The following is a 15,533-nucleotide window of genomic DNA, read 5'->3' as shown; positions in this document are numbered from 1 at the left end:
GTGTACAAAGATTCAATTTCAATTAGCATACACATCTATTGAATGTGTTTGTGTAACATGCCATTGACAATTTTGGCTCTGAGCTACACACTGCCACTTCTGGTTGTCTGCTATGCAGCATACCTTAGAAATCACTGCGCCAGCATGTCTGACCTTCGACGGACATAAATTCACTGTTACCTTGTGCACAATGAAACACCCACTGCACACCCCTTGTACAATGTACACAGCATGTAAGTGTGCCTTCTTGACTAGGCTGCACAAATGAACATGGGATAAAATGCAAGTGGCCTATTGCCAACTGTTGTAAAGAAGAAGAAACTTAAGCATGTAAGTTCAAGCGTCTTTATTCTGTCATACACTCTCCGCAACTGACAGCTTGTCAACATTCCAATGTGAACTCTAGCGGAACGTTCCAAGAGGGAGGTGGGGCGGGGGAGGGGGGAAGCTGCCACTAGGGGAGGAAAAGATAAGAATACCACAGAGGAAAGAACCAGGAGAAGAAAAGAGAGATTACACCACATCTCCCTACGGAGGGAAAGGGAAAAACAAGGGAAAAACTGAGAGGAAAAGGAGAGGAGGGCGTGGGGGAAACCAATGAGTATAAAGCTTGACATATCAAAGAGAGAGAACCCCCTAAAAACGGGAGGTGGGGTGCCCGCAAAAATAGACAGGAGAGCAACCCCAGATACAAATAAAGAAACAGAAACTTGAAGAACAACTCAGGAGGTTATATAGTTGGAAATAAGATCTCTTCCCCTGATGGCGGCAAAAGGGGTAATCCCCGTTCTCAAATCAGAAGAGGTGTGATATGCCCAAATACTTTCTCTTAACACCTTATCTACATCCATATTGCTGGTACAAGCTTGATGATTGAGATTTTTGATCCAACCCATTGTCATCCGAATGGGTTCATTGTCTCCTTGGGCATATCCAGAATATTCCTCATGCTTGATGCCCAACTCGCCCAGGAATGTCTTAATTTCATGGGATGAGAATATGATATCATTGTTGGTGACTATATAAGCTGGCACACCTTCGCAAGCGAATGAATCTCTTAAAAACTCGATAAGAACATCTGTCGATACCCATGAGACACACTTGTATCTAATCCAGTGCGATGTGAAATCCATGAGAACAATCAAAAATCTCTTTCTGACTCCTGTCCGTCCCATGGGACAGATTATCTTCAATGCCAACTTAGTCCATGGAATTTTTGGAACTACTGTGGAATCGTTAGGCATCTTACACCTATTCTCTGCAGACAAACTTTTAACAACATCCATTCCTGATACATCATAACTCAATTCTGTCACCCCTTCTTCTACAGGGATTTTGCTTTGTTTAGAAATGTTAAACACTGCCATGGGCAGTACGTCGCAGGCCATGGTATTTACTCTTTGGCCTATTCTAGTGAACTTCTCAAGAGAATTGCATACATCCCTGCTGGTTCCACCCACCTCCTCAGCTACAAGAACTTGATCTTTACTATTCGGGTTGAGTACAATCCCCAGCTCTCTTTGATGCTGCCAACCCAACAGATTAGACCCTTTGCTTACCATGTATACTTTTCCCCTTGTCGCTCTTCCTTTGAATTCAATCCACACATTCATCATCCCTATTAAAGGAATATTCTCATCAGCGTACCCTACTGCTGAAATGTCAGGTTCCATCATTTTGAGACAAGAAATGCCATTTATGACATTTATATTGAATATGGTAACCGGGGCACACGAATCAGCCAACACATCTATGGGCTTATCATTCACAAGGACGGTACATTTAGGATGTTCAATAGGCTTGTAGTCACTGAAATGCTTTTGATAACTTGGGGAAGCTTGACATTCCCTAGCTTTTACTTGGAAAACATACTTGGGAACACAGTCCTCTCCACTGTATACTACTTTTACTTGAGGGTTTCCACTGTTGTTGCACACTCTACCCAGGTGCCCCTTCTTGTTACATTTTACACACGTGACATTCCGGGCAGTACAACGTACATCATTTGCAAGGTGATTACTGCTGCCACATCTATAGCATTTCCATCTCCCCTTTTCACTTACAGAATGGTTGTCTTTGACCTCTCCAGGTCTAAATTTGAACACTTCATTCTCAAGTGAATTTGCCTGTGCGTCACTGCTATTGCTAACATTGGCAACCATGTCATTGGGAGTCTTCATCTCCTTGATACACTTAGCAGTGTGTTCCACAGAGACTGCTATACTAACCGCATCTTTTAAAGTGGGGTTCTTTGCTAGTAGCTTTTCTTGGATACGACTATTGTTTGTGCACCTGACAAGTTGGTCCCTGATGAGTGAATCATTGAGCTCACCAAATTCACATAATTGAGTCAGACCTCTAAGTGCTGCTATATAATTGATGACTGATTCCTGCTTACCTTCGATGCGACTAAAGAACTTATGTCGCTCCAAAACTACGTTTACTCTATCCCCAAAATGTGTTTCCAACTTTAACAGTGTGACCTTAAACTCATCCGTGTCATCCTCATCCTCTTCTAGTTCTGGTTCAGGTAATGTATCATAAATCTTCCTACCTTGTACGCCTAGGTTATGCAACAAAATATGTTGTTTGCGAACTGAGGAATACCTTTCACCGCCTATGGCAATAAGGTATGAGGCGAATAAATGTATCCATTCCTTCCAGTGAATTTCCGGCTCCCCGATTTCATTGAGGAACGGAGGAGGTTGGCTCATAGCTTGTCCAGACATAGTGGGAGGAGTAAGCTATCCAGGCAGGCTGAACCAGAATATCCACTGGACGGAAGAAGGCACCTGTACTAAATATAACCAGAGGGAATTAGGGGAACTTACACTAGAACAAGGGGAGAAAAATATTTGAATAGCTATCTAAAAGCATACCAAAGCAACTAAGAAACACGATCTGAGCGATTACAGCCAGGTGTGTATAGGTACCCTACATACTCTACTTACACTTTAACCTGAAGCATGCAGGAACACTTGGCTTGTAGGAGATACTCAGTAAGTCTAAAACTTTGTTTATACTCTAGACCATGAAGCAATGTGGGACACAAGCTATTTACGCAGTACCCAGAGAGCACATACGCCCTCAGAGGCTCATCACACACATGGTAGTATTTTCACTTTTGATCACTCTAGGTGAAAGAAGCATGCATGACATTATAGACGACCAGAGTCCAAAGGTGAAGGTGTGCGTGTCACCGTGTAGGGGTGCACACACTATGCTTAGAACAGGGTGGACAGAGTAAGTAGGGCGGGGTTGTAGAGATTAGAAGTCCACCACTAGCTGTGATTGATCACGCCCTAGGGAAAACGAAGCTGGAAGGGCAATTCTCTTTAGTGTCTAAGCCGTGGATAAAAATCTTGGATATGCAGAACAAGGTAGGTGTGTGTATCACCGCAGGAAACACACTATGAAGTAATAGAATATGGCTGCAATGGACGAATTGCAGGATGACATGGACAAGAACGGGCCCGTAATTGCTGGTGCACCGGAAAATGAACTTGCTGCGCACAGGGAGAACTACTTGCACTACTGAAAAATGACTTCACACCACACCCACCAAACCGCTGCAGCTGACAGGATATTTTGTGAAGAGCTGCTGCAGCGCAGGCTCACTGTGGGTGAAAATATGAGTAGTGTCCCCACACAGTGCTTGACACAGCGCCCTCGTTGAGGAATGCAGAAAGAAAATGCCTTCACGCCGCACTTGCCTGAACGCTACTGCTGACAGGGTTTACTGTGAAGAGCTGCCGGAGGGCAGGTTCAACAAATGAAAATAGAACAAGTGTCTCCACACGGTGCTTGCCTCAATGCGTCCTCTCTTAAGGAAATTTACACCAGGAAAACCCAAACTGCGCAGGCTCGAGGAACGCACACTGAAAGGGAAAGTGTCTTGACCCAGCGCCTGCCTCAACGCTACAGCTAACAGGATCATTCTTGAAGAGCTACTGCAGCGCGGGCTCACTGTGGGTGAAAATGTGAGTAGTGTCCCCACACGGCGCTTGTCTCAGCGTGTCCTCATTGAAGAATTGCACACCGGGAACCCCCAAGCTGCTCAGGCTGGAGGAACGACCCATACACAGTCAACACAGGCAGGATCCCCCCATATGGCGCCGGCCCACGGACTTGAGCCTATACTCCCAACAGCAGCAACACACAGGAAAGCGCTCACTGGATTACGCAGAGGCTGAGCATTAAAGTGGAAGCCAGTCAAATAAAACAGACCTCTGTACACGGAAGAGTGTCAGGATATGACTGCAGACCACTCGTGAGGCGAAATGTGGTGACCAAAGCTCCGTAGTACTCAGCAACCGGTCTCTAATGGAGCTGTAGATGGAGAAGAGGGAAACTGGAAATACCTCCAAGCCGGATACGTGGGGTCCACGATTGACTGGAATCAAGTCAAGAGACTTCTGTGCACTTCATCATTTGCAGGAAAATGCCCCACTCTGCCTCTTCACTGGCACTGAGCTGAAGAATTTCCCATTCGGCATGCAGAAAGGAGAGAGCACTGAAAGGGGAGATGACAGGAGTGGCCCCCTACGCCAGTTCGTCGCCAGTGTTGTAAAGAAGAAGAAACTTAAGCAGGTAAGTTCAAGCGTCTTTATTCTGTCATCCACTCTCCGCAACTGATAACTTGTCAACATTCCAATGTGAACTCTGGCGGAACGTTCCAAGAGGGAGGTGGGGCGGGGGAGGGGGGAAGCTACCACTAGGGGAGGAAAAGATAAGAACACCACAGAGGAAAGAACCAGGAGAAGAAAAGAGAGATTACAACACCAACACTACCTCAGTGTAGATGCCTAGTTGGCAGCATTAGTTGCTCGAAAATAGGCACATAAATTGACATGTGTATCACTGACTGTTGATGGACAAAGTCACAATTCTGAATAAAATGAATTGTACCCCTTCAAACTACCATTTTTTACACAAATCTGAAATGCAGAATACCTCAGCACATCGTAGGCAATTGATATGCAATACCCACCCATACTGTTAATCAACAACGTGTTGCATTTGGCACAGACACTCATGACCCCACAACCTGCCAATATTTGTTGTCACTACTCACCAGTGGTGTGTGGGTCCTGGAATCGGTCAATGTCCCCCTGGGTGATAGGTTGACGTCCATCTGTGAGAGGACAAATGTAAATATGTGTTGTTAGCAAACTTTAACAAACGTGGCATATTCACAATGTAAATTATTACAGTGACAGACAATGCTACATCCCTGTGGTATTGACTTCATGTTGGCCACATGACTGGGTCTACTTTGAATGGCATTCACACACGACTTGTGGAAGCAGAGGCTGCCCAGCCAGCAGAGGCTGCCCAGCCAAAACATCACTGCTGGGAGACCTGCACATATGAGTTGTGTTACGCAATCCCAAGGCACCTTCTCGGACGGACAGTGAAAATTTTTTTTCACTCATCATCCTTGACCTATCGCTGCGGCGTTCACCACTGTCTCTCAAAGCGCACCAATATGCAGACTCCACAATGCAGGGATCCAAGACAAGGCCCTCAACTGGATCTGCTACTTCCTCAACGGATATACGCTGTGGGTCAAACTCCCCCCTTTGTCTTAGTGCCTATAACAACCACCTGTGGAGTCCACTAGGGATCCTCACTCAGCCCTACACTCTTCAACATCTACATGCCTCCGCACGCCACAATCGTGATCAGCTATGGACTGAACATTGTATCATATGGATATGACTGACAAGTCCTCCTTGACACATCCAACTAACACAACTCCGCCAAACACAAGTATTGAGAAGGTCATGGAAGACCTTGCTAAATGGATGTCAAACAGCTGCGTACAAGTAAACAACAACAAAACATAAGTACCCATCATGCTCCAAAACCTCCATGCATGAAATTAAATAGGGTCCTCCCACGGCTTAGGGAACCCACACCCCACCACGGACAAGACATGCACCCTGGAATCCATCATGGACTCCGATGTCCAAAATAATCACAAGATCTATCCGGTCTCATCATCATGCTTCCACACACTCTGCCTCCTATGTCAGACCATCAAATGACTCCCACTCAAACACACATAGACAGTCACTCATGCCCTGTGTGACAGCTCACCCTACTACAGCACCACAGTCCATGCCGGAATTTACATAAACCACATCCGCAAGCTGCAGGACATCTCGAATGCAACCGCAGGACTGATCCTCACACTGCCAGGACACTGTGACACCTCCCACCACCTGCGCACATTCTACTGTCTCCACATCAAAGCTAGAGTCACCTTCAAGATGTTCACCCAGGCTCACATAGCCTTCCACAACACTGGGCCAACATACCTTAACATCCAACTCACTTTCCATGCACATCAAAGGACCCGACGATCAGACCAGCTAGCCTATGCCGTGTTCCCCTGCACCAGAGAGACCAGATCGTGAGTCTGCTCCTTTTCCTTCCTTGCAGACATAGCCTGTGACAACCTTCCGGCCACCTCTGACAGGCAACGTTGCTCCCCGTCTTCAAGCATCTACTCTGAACAATGATCTTCAACAGACACAAAACCCTTGATGTACTTCAACATGCAAACATTGCCACGCACCCTGCAACCCTTCATGCTGAGTGGACGCTCACAAGAAGTATGTGTATTTTGGGATGGTTAACACTGGGGATCTCCATTTAAATAGGGTAGTTACAGTGGCAAACTTAATCTACGCGGTCATTACAACACCAATCGTCACTACAACTTGCACTGCATGGCGCTCATCAATAATGAATATTAGGATTGACTATTCCAACACCTTCCCTACTGTTGCACACACTGTAGTGGGAAGAGTAAGTCATACAAATCCAAAGTCAAGGCCATCATGCGCAAGTATTTTTTGCAAGTAGTATTGTATTAACCACATTGTTACAGTGTCACGGTCTTGAGACAGCATAAAGACGTCATACCTTCTTGTCACACACGTCACTTATATATGTATGTAACATTAGTCATGGACAAAAAGGGGATTGGTACTTATCACCACGGATGCCAGGCATGACTCCTGTGTAATCCAGCAGGTCGGCCTCCCGCGCCAGCATGTCCTGCCAGCGGTGCTTCCACTGGCGCATGGTCTGGCTGACTTTGAAGCAGCAAAGCATCTGCACATGCACACGCTCCCACCGCACCTTCCGCACTGCAACATTGTAGCCCTGGTGGATATGTCCTCCCCTCTCCAACATCAGAGGCAGGTAACAACGCACCAGCCAGAGGAAGCCCCCCAATGCCCCCTCCGACATCCGCCCTGACCTTCCCACAGCCACCTTCTCCATGCACCCCAGTTCTCACCCAAGCCTAATAAAAGAAAACCCTCTAATGACACAAAACTAGAATAACCCACTACAAACACAACAAGGCTGAGGGCAGTGGACAGTAAAAACTAATAAAAGTGTAAACAAAAATTCAAAAGACACTTTAGACAGGACACAGCAACACTCCCAAATTCACTCTCCAGAACCACAAACCATCAAACACCTCCTTCACTCAGCAAAATCAACATCAAGATGCTCAAAAGAGAAACTGAAAGTGGATGCCACACCCTGGGAGACAGGAAGCATGCATACATCACTTCCTGTGTGTTAGCGGCAGGTTTTATGGAAAGCGTCAAAAATCTGCAGATAGGAGGCCGCTAATGTACTCAGGCTGATACTGTAATGTGTATGCGGCCAGTTTTAGTAAATGCGATAATAATCTGCACGCTAAGGTGCCGATTATGATCCTGGAGAAACCGGGTACAAACCGTCGGTCAGAGCGTATTCTCCGTCCGACTCGTACCCGGTTGCAAAACTTTACAAACATGAAAGTACGATTCGCATGGAAACACTATTTCCGTACGAATCATACAAAACACCAACCGAGGAAAATATACACACAAATGACATCCGGAAAAGCACTGACGTGACGTCGGGACGAATGCAGCCTGCGTTCCACGAACCAGGAAGTACGATTTGCACCGACGTCATCCCGCGTGGAGAATATTTTCCGGCATCCAAAAACTGCTGGGAAATCAGGACGACGCGCACAAGGAGCACCTGTACGCGACGGACAGACATGGACCCGAACCTAAGTGTCATCCCTCATAGCAGTCGACCTCCTCTACAGGTACCGACGCAGACGCCGCAGAAGGTCAGAACCACACCCAGGGGCAAAGGGGGGGGCAGGGGCAGGACACAAAACCCCCACCCAAGTCACACAGCACACATGCCCTGGACATACCTGACCTCCAGGCCCTGGTCACTACAAGGGGGTGGGGGCGTGTCCAGCAACGCCAGCGACCGCCACAACGGAAGTGGGCGGCGACGCAAACTGGCAACACAACAATACAGGTACATACCGTACCTACGCCTTAAGAGCGTGGGTACGAGTCGTGCCACACCCACACCCACATCACCCCAACAATGGCAGTACGGCCCGTACCCATGTGCCAAAGGCCTGGGTACGGGCCGCGCAAGCACTCCACAGCGTGGGCACGGGTACATACAGACCGTACCCCCACCCGCGTATGTATGGAGCGTACCCCCACCCCAACAGTGTATGTACGGCCCGTACCCTCACCCGCGTATGTATGGAGCGTACCCCCACCCCAACAGTGCATGTATGGAGCGCACATGGCCACACGCCAAACTCCCAAACAGACTCTGTTTGGGAGTTTGGCAGTTGCAGGTCAGTGAATAGGTTGTATTTGTGCTTGTTGGACATGTTTTGTGGCTTTGTGCGATTCGAATGGAGTCTTCTTGTGTTGTTTTGCTTTGTCCTGGTTGTGTACGTGTGTTTTTAGCATCTGTACGGTGTGTACATCGGCCATTTTGTTGTAAAGGGCTGTCCTTGTCTCTGGCTTGGTACGACTCGTACATGCGCGATGTTGGGTGAGGGTGCTGGTGTTGGGGCCTGGGGTACGGTCCGTATATACACTGTTGGGGTAGGGGGTACGCTCTATACATACGCGGGTGAGGGTACGGGCCGTACATACACTGTTGGGGTGGGGTACGCTCCATACATACGCGTGTGTGGTACGGATCGTACATACACGGTTGGGGTGGGGGTACGCTCCATACATACGCGGGTGTGGGTACGGTCCATTCATACACGGGTGGGGGTACGACTCGTACGTACACGGGTGTGCATACACGGGTGGGGGTTTGACTCGTATGTACATGGGTGTACATACACGGGTGGGGGTTCGACTCGTACGTACACGGGTGTGCATACAGGGGTGGGTGTTCGACTCGTACGTACACGGGTGTACATACACGGGTGGGGGTTCGACTCGTACGTACACGGGTGTGCATACACGGGTGGGGGTTCGACTCGTACGTACACGGGTGTACATACACGGGTGGGGGTTCGACTCGTACGTACATGGGTGTACATACACGGGTGGGGGTTCGACTCGTACATACGAGGGCTTGGGGGGTGGTTGGGCGCGTACATACGGGGGCTAGGGGGGGTGTTGGGCACGTATGCGGGCACATGTCTCCATGGTTGCTATAGGAGTTCGGTGCGGACGGTGTTTTTTCCATCCGGTTGTAACATCGGACGCACGGGATGGATCGTACTTGCGCGGTCAGACTTCACTTTTCACATTTGTACGGTAAATTGTCCGGGGACGTGTCGGACACATTTTCCGACCCGAGGACGTGTGGGGAATTATTCCCAATGCGATTCATATGGACTTTTTCCCATGCGAATCGTAGTTGGCAGTTTGTACGGCACTTGTATGATTCGTACGGTAAAAAGACCGGATACGAGTCGTACGGGGAATTTTTTCCAGGATCCTAATCGGCACCTTAGTGTCCTTAGGCTTACTGTAATGTGTATGCGGCCAGTTTTAGTAAATGCGATTATAATCTGCACGCTAAGTGTCCTTAGGCTTACTGTAATGTGTATGCTGCCAGTTTTAGTAAATGCGATCATAATCTGCACACAAAGGGGCAGATTTACTACTTCTGGCGCATCTCTGCTAATCAGCAGGGATGCGCCAGAAGAGTTGCGACGCATCTGCCCACCCGTGCGTCACCACTGATGCGCCGCATTTACAATGCTGCGCACCGTGACGCACAGATGGGCAGATGTGTGTCGCACCCCTCCGCGGAAAAGCGGCGCATTGCTAGAGTTGCATCGCAAGCGTGACACAGCTCCAGCAAGGCCCGGGGTGCCCCTATCCCTAACATGCTGCGTCAATCCTTACGCCTGCTTCAAGCAGGCTCAGGGTTTTGACGCAGCATGGCCGTAAAAGTGACTGAGTGAAATCACTTTTTGGAGGCTTTCCTGCGCCGGAACACCCCCCCTGTTCAGGAACGCCCACATGTGGCGCAGGGCTTTACAACGTGACGCATCTCCCTAGATGAGTCACGTTGTAAATAGCCCGCAGCATGGCGCTGGCTTTACGCCGGCGCTGCGTCACAAAAGTGACGCATTGGCGGCGCAAATCTAAATGTCCTTAGGCTTACTGTAATGTGTATGCAGCCGGTTTCATTGAATGCGATGAGTTTCTTCACGCTAAGAGGCCGCTAATGTCCTGATGCTGATACAGTATAGTAGAGTTTGTCCCGCGATGTAGGAAAATCATCGTGTTTGAGATAAAAAATCATGCCCAGACATTCTTCATACAATGATGGACAGTCAGGCCAAAAATCTGATCACTGCACAATAATACAATGTGAAAATAGGTTTGTACAATGAAGACAGACTACATTTTATGGATAAATCTTTTTATTGAAAGGAAGAATTATTTGTCAAACACAGCTTGCTGCCTACATCCAGAGGCCGGAAGGGCGAGCATTGTGAGCATTTATACAGCGTTAAAGCCACAACCCGTATGCCGTCCGCATACCTGAAGAGCGAACAAGCCACTAAAAGCGTCTTCCATTTTCCAAAGAATGAACATGTAAAACAGACAAGTGAAACAATCAAGAACAAAGGAGAAAACAAACACCTCCCCCAATACCCCTCCCACCACCCCACCTTCCGCACTGGTTACAGCCTCCCTAGATGAGAGTAAGCATCCACAATATGTGTGGAAGAAAGCCCCCTCGTCACTCCACTGGGGGAGTGAATGCGGATGATTGATCCATCGGTAGAAGGCGTAAGACCTGCAAGTACTTGGGGCTAGTGACTTCACAAATATCTCGGGACAATGAAATCACAAAGGGGCCCCACAGAGTTGTGAAATATCTCACCCTTCCATCCGCACCCAGAGACATATGCTCCATAGCTAATAGGTTCCTTAAACTTTGTAAGCAGGACAGGAGCTCTGGATCTGCCACTGTACCCCACTGTGCTAGGACAACCTGCATGTCCGCCAGCAACGCTCTGGCTATTTGCATACCCCTGAGGGATGTTAGTGGGAAAACCTTAGGATGTGAGAGGCCAAGGAGAGTGTACTCCGGGGCACCGGGCATTGCAATGTTGAACGCTGTATCTATGTTATCTAAGAACTCCCCCCAATATCTTAGCACTTTCGGGCAATGCCAGAGTAAGTGCACGAGGTTACCAGTCATTCAGCATCTCCGCCAGCAGCGATCTGGCTTGCTTTTATCCCAGCCATATAGTCGCACAGGTGTGCAATACCAATCAGAGCGAACCTTAAAGGAGCTTTCAGCCCCCGCTACACTGTGCGCAGTGTGGTGTGCGTGATACAGGATATGTTCCCATTCCTTGGAGGAGAGCAGCCTCCCCAGCTCCATTTCCCACAAAACCTGCGCTTTTGAGCGCTGACCACTTGGGCTCGTCAAAAGCATGTTGTACAGCTCAGATATGAGGGGGCGTTTATCCTCCTTACGCACTAACCACTTCCCATATGACCTAAACAACCTCGATATTCATGCATAGTTAGTAGGCCCTGTCACTGGCATAATGAACCTTGAGGGGGCCTCCCTGCACGGCACTTGGGGGGGCCCCTTACGGGCTCAATCAGGTGCCCTGCAGCCAGAGTGCTGTGCTGAGGGTGCCCCTGGGAGCTTGGGGCCTCCGTGGGCAGCGTGGGCAGCGTGGGCCTGTGTTATGCCCCTGGGCACCGTGACCAAGTGTGTTATTTGGCGGTATGAATACACATCAGCAGCGTGCAAATCATTATCCTGTATGATGCGCTGAAATGGCACCAGCCCTTCTAGATCAAAGAGAGACCCTGTGCGCTTGCATGCAGCCCTGTTCTCGCCAGTGATGGAATATCGCAGAGTCCTGAACTGGGGGGAAGTCCGGGTTATCCACGCTGGGGTTCATCGGCGAGGGGAAAGAGGTCCAGCCCTTCCGTACTGCCACCCTGTCCCAAACCTTGAGTGTGGGTGCCGTAACCGGCGAAGAGTACAAGCCCCATGCCCAGTGCTTACGGGGTAGCCACAGTTCTCTCCAGATGTTTTTGCCCACCACAGACTGGTACATAAAGTTCCAGTGCTTCTCCGATAGCGGCCTATTCCATTACACTATATAGCAAAGGCATGTGGCTTGGTAGTAGCCACCAAAAAGGGGCAATCCCATGCCACCTAGCATTTTCGGGCATGTAAGCTGCGCAAGTGAAAGGCGCGGTCGCTTGCCCTCCCCAACAGACTTATTACTGAGGGCTTGCAATTGTGTGAGTGCATGGTGCGGGGGCACCATGGGTATAATTTGAAATACATAGAGGATGCATGGAAGAATCAACATTTTGACTCACGCTATGTGTCCAAACCATGCGAGGTGCATTTTTGACCAGGCGTCCAGTGCCTTAGCCGTCTCATCCAACAGTGTTGAATAGTTGAGCCTCACTGTACAGGCAAGAGTCGGAGCCAGTTGGAGACCCAGGTACTGTATATACCCCTGCACCCAATAGAATGGGAATTGTTGTTCCATAGCAAACACTTCCTCAGGGGGTATACCCAGACTACTTTTTAGGTTCCAAGACAGTTGACACACAAAATGGCATGTAACATGACTCCTCCCCACCTCAATTGCTGATTTCACTAACATTTATTCAATAAAAGATGTGAATTGTTAAGGGCACTACTCACCTGGGGTGGTCTGTAGGTGATGAGTATGTGCGCAGTTCAACCCGACAATAAGGGTGGCCATGATGTGCCCTACTCACACGTGAGGCTCACAAGTCGCTGGGGGAGTGGGGGTACAGCTCCATCTCTGCCAAATAGCCATGTCTTGTCATTCCTCATGTAAGCATGCTGACTGGGAGATTGTTTGATGTTGACTTTCATCTCGTCCATGGCTTTGCTTGCGACATAGGTGAAATATCTTCCTCAGGCTCGTGATTTGACGATCCAGGTCGAGTCTGCAAGGGCAAGGTTCTTGGAGCAGCAGTTCCTCTTGTGGATGTTGAGGTTGACTCTCTCGTGGATGTCTTTGTGCCTGATGATGTGTGGTGAACTGTAGGTGTGTGTGAGTAGTTTTAGGGTTACTTTCTCCTTGTCGGTGAGCCATTGGATGTTTTGTATGTGTCCCCTCTTGTGTTTGTGATGTGGGTTTCTGAAGAAGGGTCTGTCTGCAGCTTTCAGGCTGTTTTAGAGCTTGTGTAGTGGTGTGTTGTACATCCCTGCATTGAGTTTGTTGCAGTAGTCCAATCTGCAGGTGATGAGTGCGTTGTTGACAATTGTAATGCATCATGGGGTTATTCATAGTGATGGATTGGGTTAGATCAGTAGGCAGCTGTAGCTGGTGCAGGCAATGGTGTTGATCTGGCAGGGCAGTGTCATGGAGGATTTGGGATGATGCTGAACTTGCGTGCGTGGTCTGTCAGTGAGGGCAGGCTCACAAGGGCAGACAACCACCAGAGGTTGTCCCATGCGATGTGGATGGACAGAGGATGAGGAGGTCAGTCTTCTCGCATTAGAGCTTTATGCAGAGGTTTGTCATCCAATATGTTAGTTCGGACATTCATTTTTGGGTTCTGGTTTTTGTGTCTTCTGCGTTCTTTGTGAGGGGGAGGTGGAGCTGTGTTTCATCTGTGTGGGATGATATGCTTACCCCATGCTGTCTAGCAATGGCAGTGAGTGGGGACATGTGTATATGGAAAAACGTGTGTCTTAGTGACGCTCCATGTTGTACTCCGCAGTTAGTGCATGTGGTTTTGGAGATAGGGGGGATGATCCTTTGGGTTATTACGGGGAGGAAGGAGTGGATCCAGGAGAGGGCTTTTCCTCGTATCCCCTTGTGATGGTGTCTGTCATCTGGGGTGCAGCGTGAGACAGTGTTAAAGGCTACATAGAAGTGTAGTAGGATGTGGTCCGCAATGTGACCCTAGACAAGTGGCATGCGTATGTAACTTTTTGGAGGCAAGTTGGCATTTCTTGGTGCTGTGCTTGCTGCCACACCTAGCCGGGGAGTGGTTCATGATGGAGTTTGCTTCAATGTAGCCAGTCAGCTGGGTGTTTATGTGTCTCTCTATTACTTTGTCCACCACGGGGTGCAGGGAGATGGGGAGATAGTTCGTCTTGTCTGTTGGGTCATACTGCCAATGAGCCGATTTGTTCAACGTAGAGAACGGTCTTGATGGTCTTCATGAAGGTGTCCAGAGATGGTGTGTGTGTGAGCTCTAGTGATTTGCCACCATTTCACACTCCCTTTTCAGATTTGCCCCCAATATCGGACCCATTTTTCCAATTTGAGCCTCATTCCACAACCAATTTTCTGATTTGTCCCCCTTTTCACAGCCTTAAGAGTGAAATTTAACACGGAATTAACCCTAAAATTCATCATTTGGCACTTAAAAACCCATACATTTCTATTGTTCATATCAAGTACACCCTGTGAATCATGAATTACATACTATTTGACACAACCATTGATGAATTGTGTGCCAGATTTTACTCCTTGTAAAGTCAAGTTGTGCACGATTGACACACTATTGCATCTCTGTGATGATGAAACATACACACCATTATTTAACTTTTGGACTCTTACTTGCAATTATTGTACAGTGTTAACATTTCATAGTGAGATACTGATGCAGGAGAGTAACTTGCAGACAGGGTATGTGTGTTGAGTTTGTTTATTGTCACAAACAGTTCTTGAGGTAATTTTCAACAAAAATATATTTGTTTTTGTCAGTCACAATGTGATGTGCTCAAGTGAAGTAATTGTTTATAATCATGTCCCTTCGGGCAATTTCAGTAGTAGTGGCTGTGGGGTGTGGGCCACCTCACTGATCTTCGTCATCATCCTGTTCATCGCCCGGTGCTGCAGGCACTTGGATCCAGGGGGCATTTTTGCGGACACAAATGTTGTGTAATACACAACATGCTAGTATGATTTTGTTTATCATTTCTGGGCTGTACACCAGTTTTCCACCTGTAATATCCAGGCAACGGAAACGTGACTTTAGCACGCCAAATGTACGCTCCACGATACCCCGTGTGCATCGATGTGCAGCATTGTACTGCCTCTGTGCCTGGGTGTTGGGGTTTCGTATGGGTGTCATCATCCACGGGCAGAGAGCATATCCTTGATCACCTATGACATGTAATGGGGAGATGGGTTAATGAATCATTAGGCATACTATGTTGGCAGTGTTGACATTTTTTTCTCT

Source organism: Triturus cristatus, chromosome 8 (assembly GCF_964204655.1).
Source record: "Triturus cristatus chromosome 8, aTriCri1.1, whole genome shotgun sequence".
Lineage (NCBI taxonomy): Eukaryota > Metazoa > Chordata > Amphibia > Caudata > Salamandridae > Triturus > Triturus cristatus.
This window is presented reverse-complemented; position numbering follows the sequence as displayed.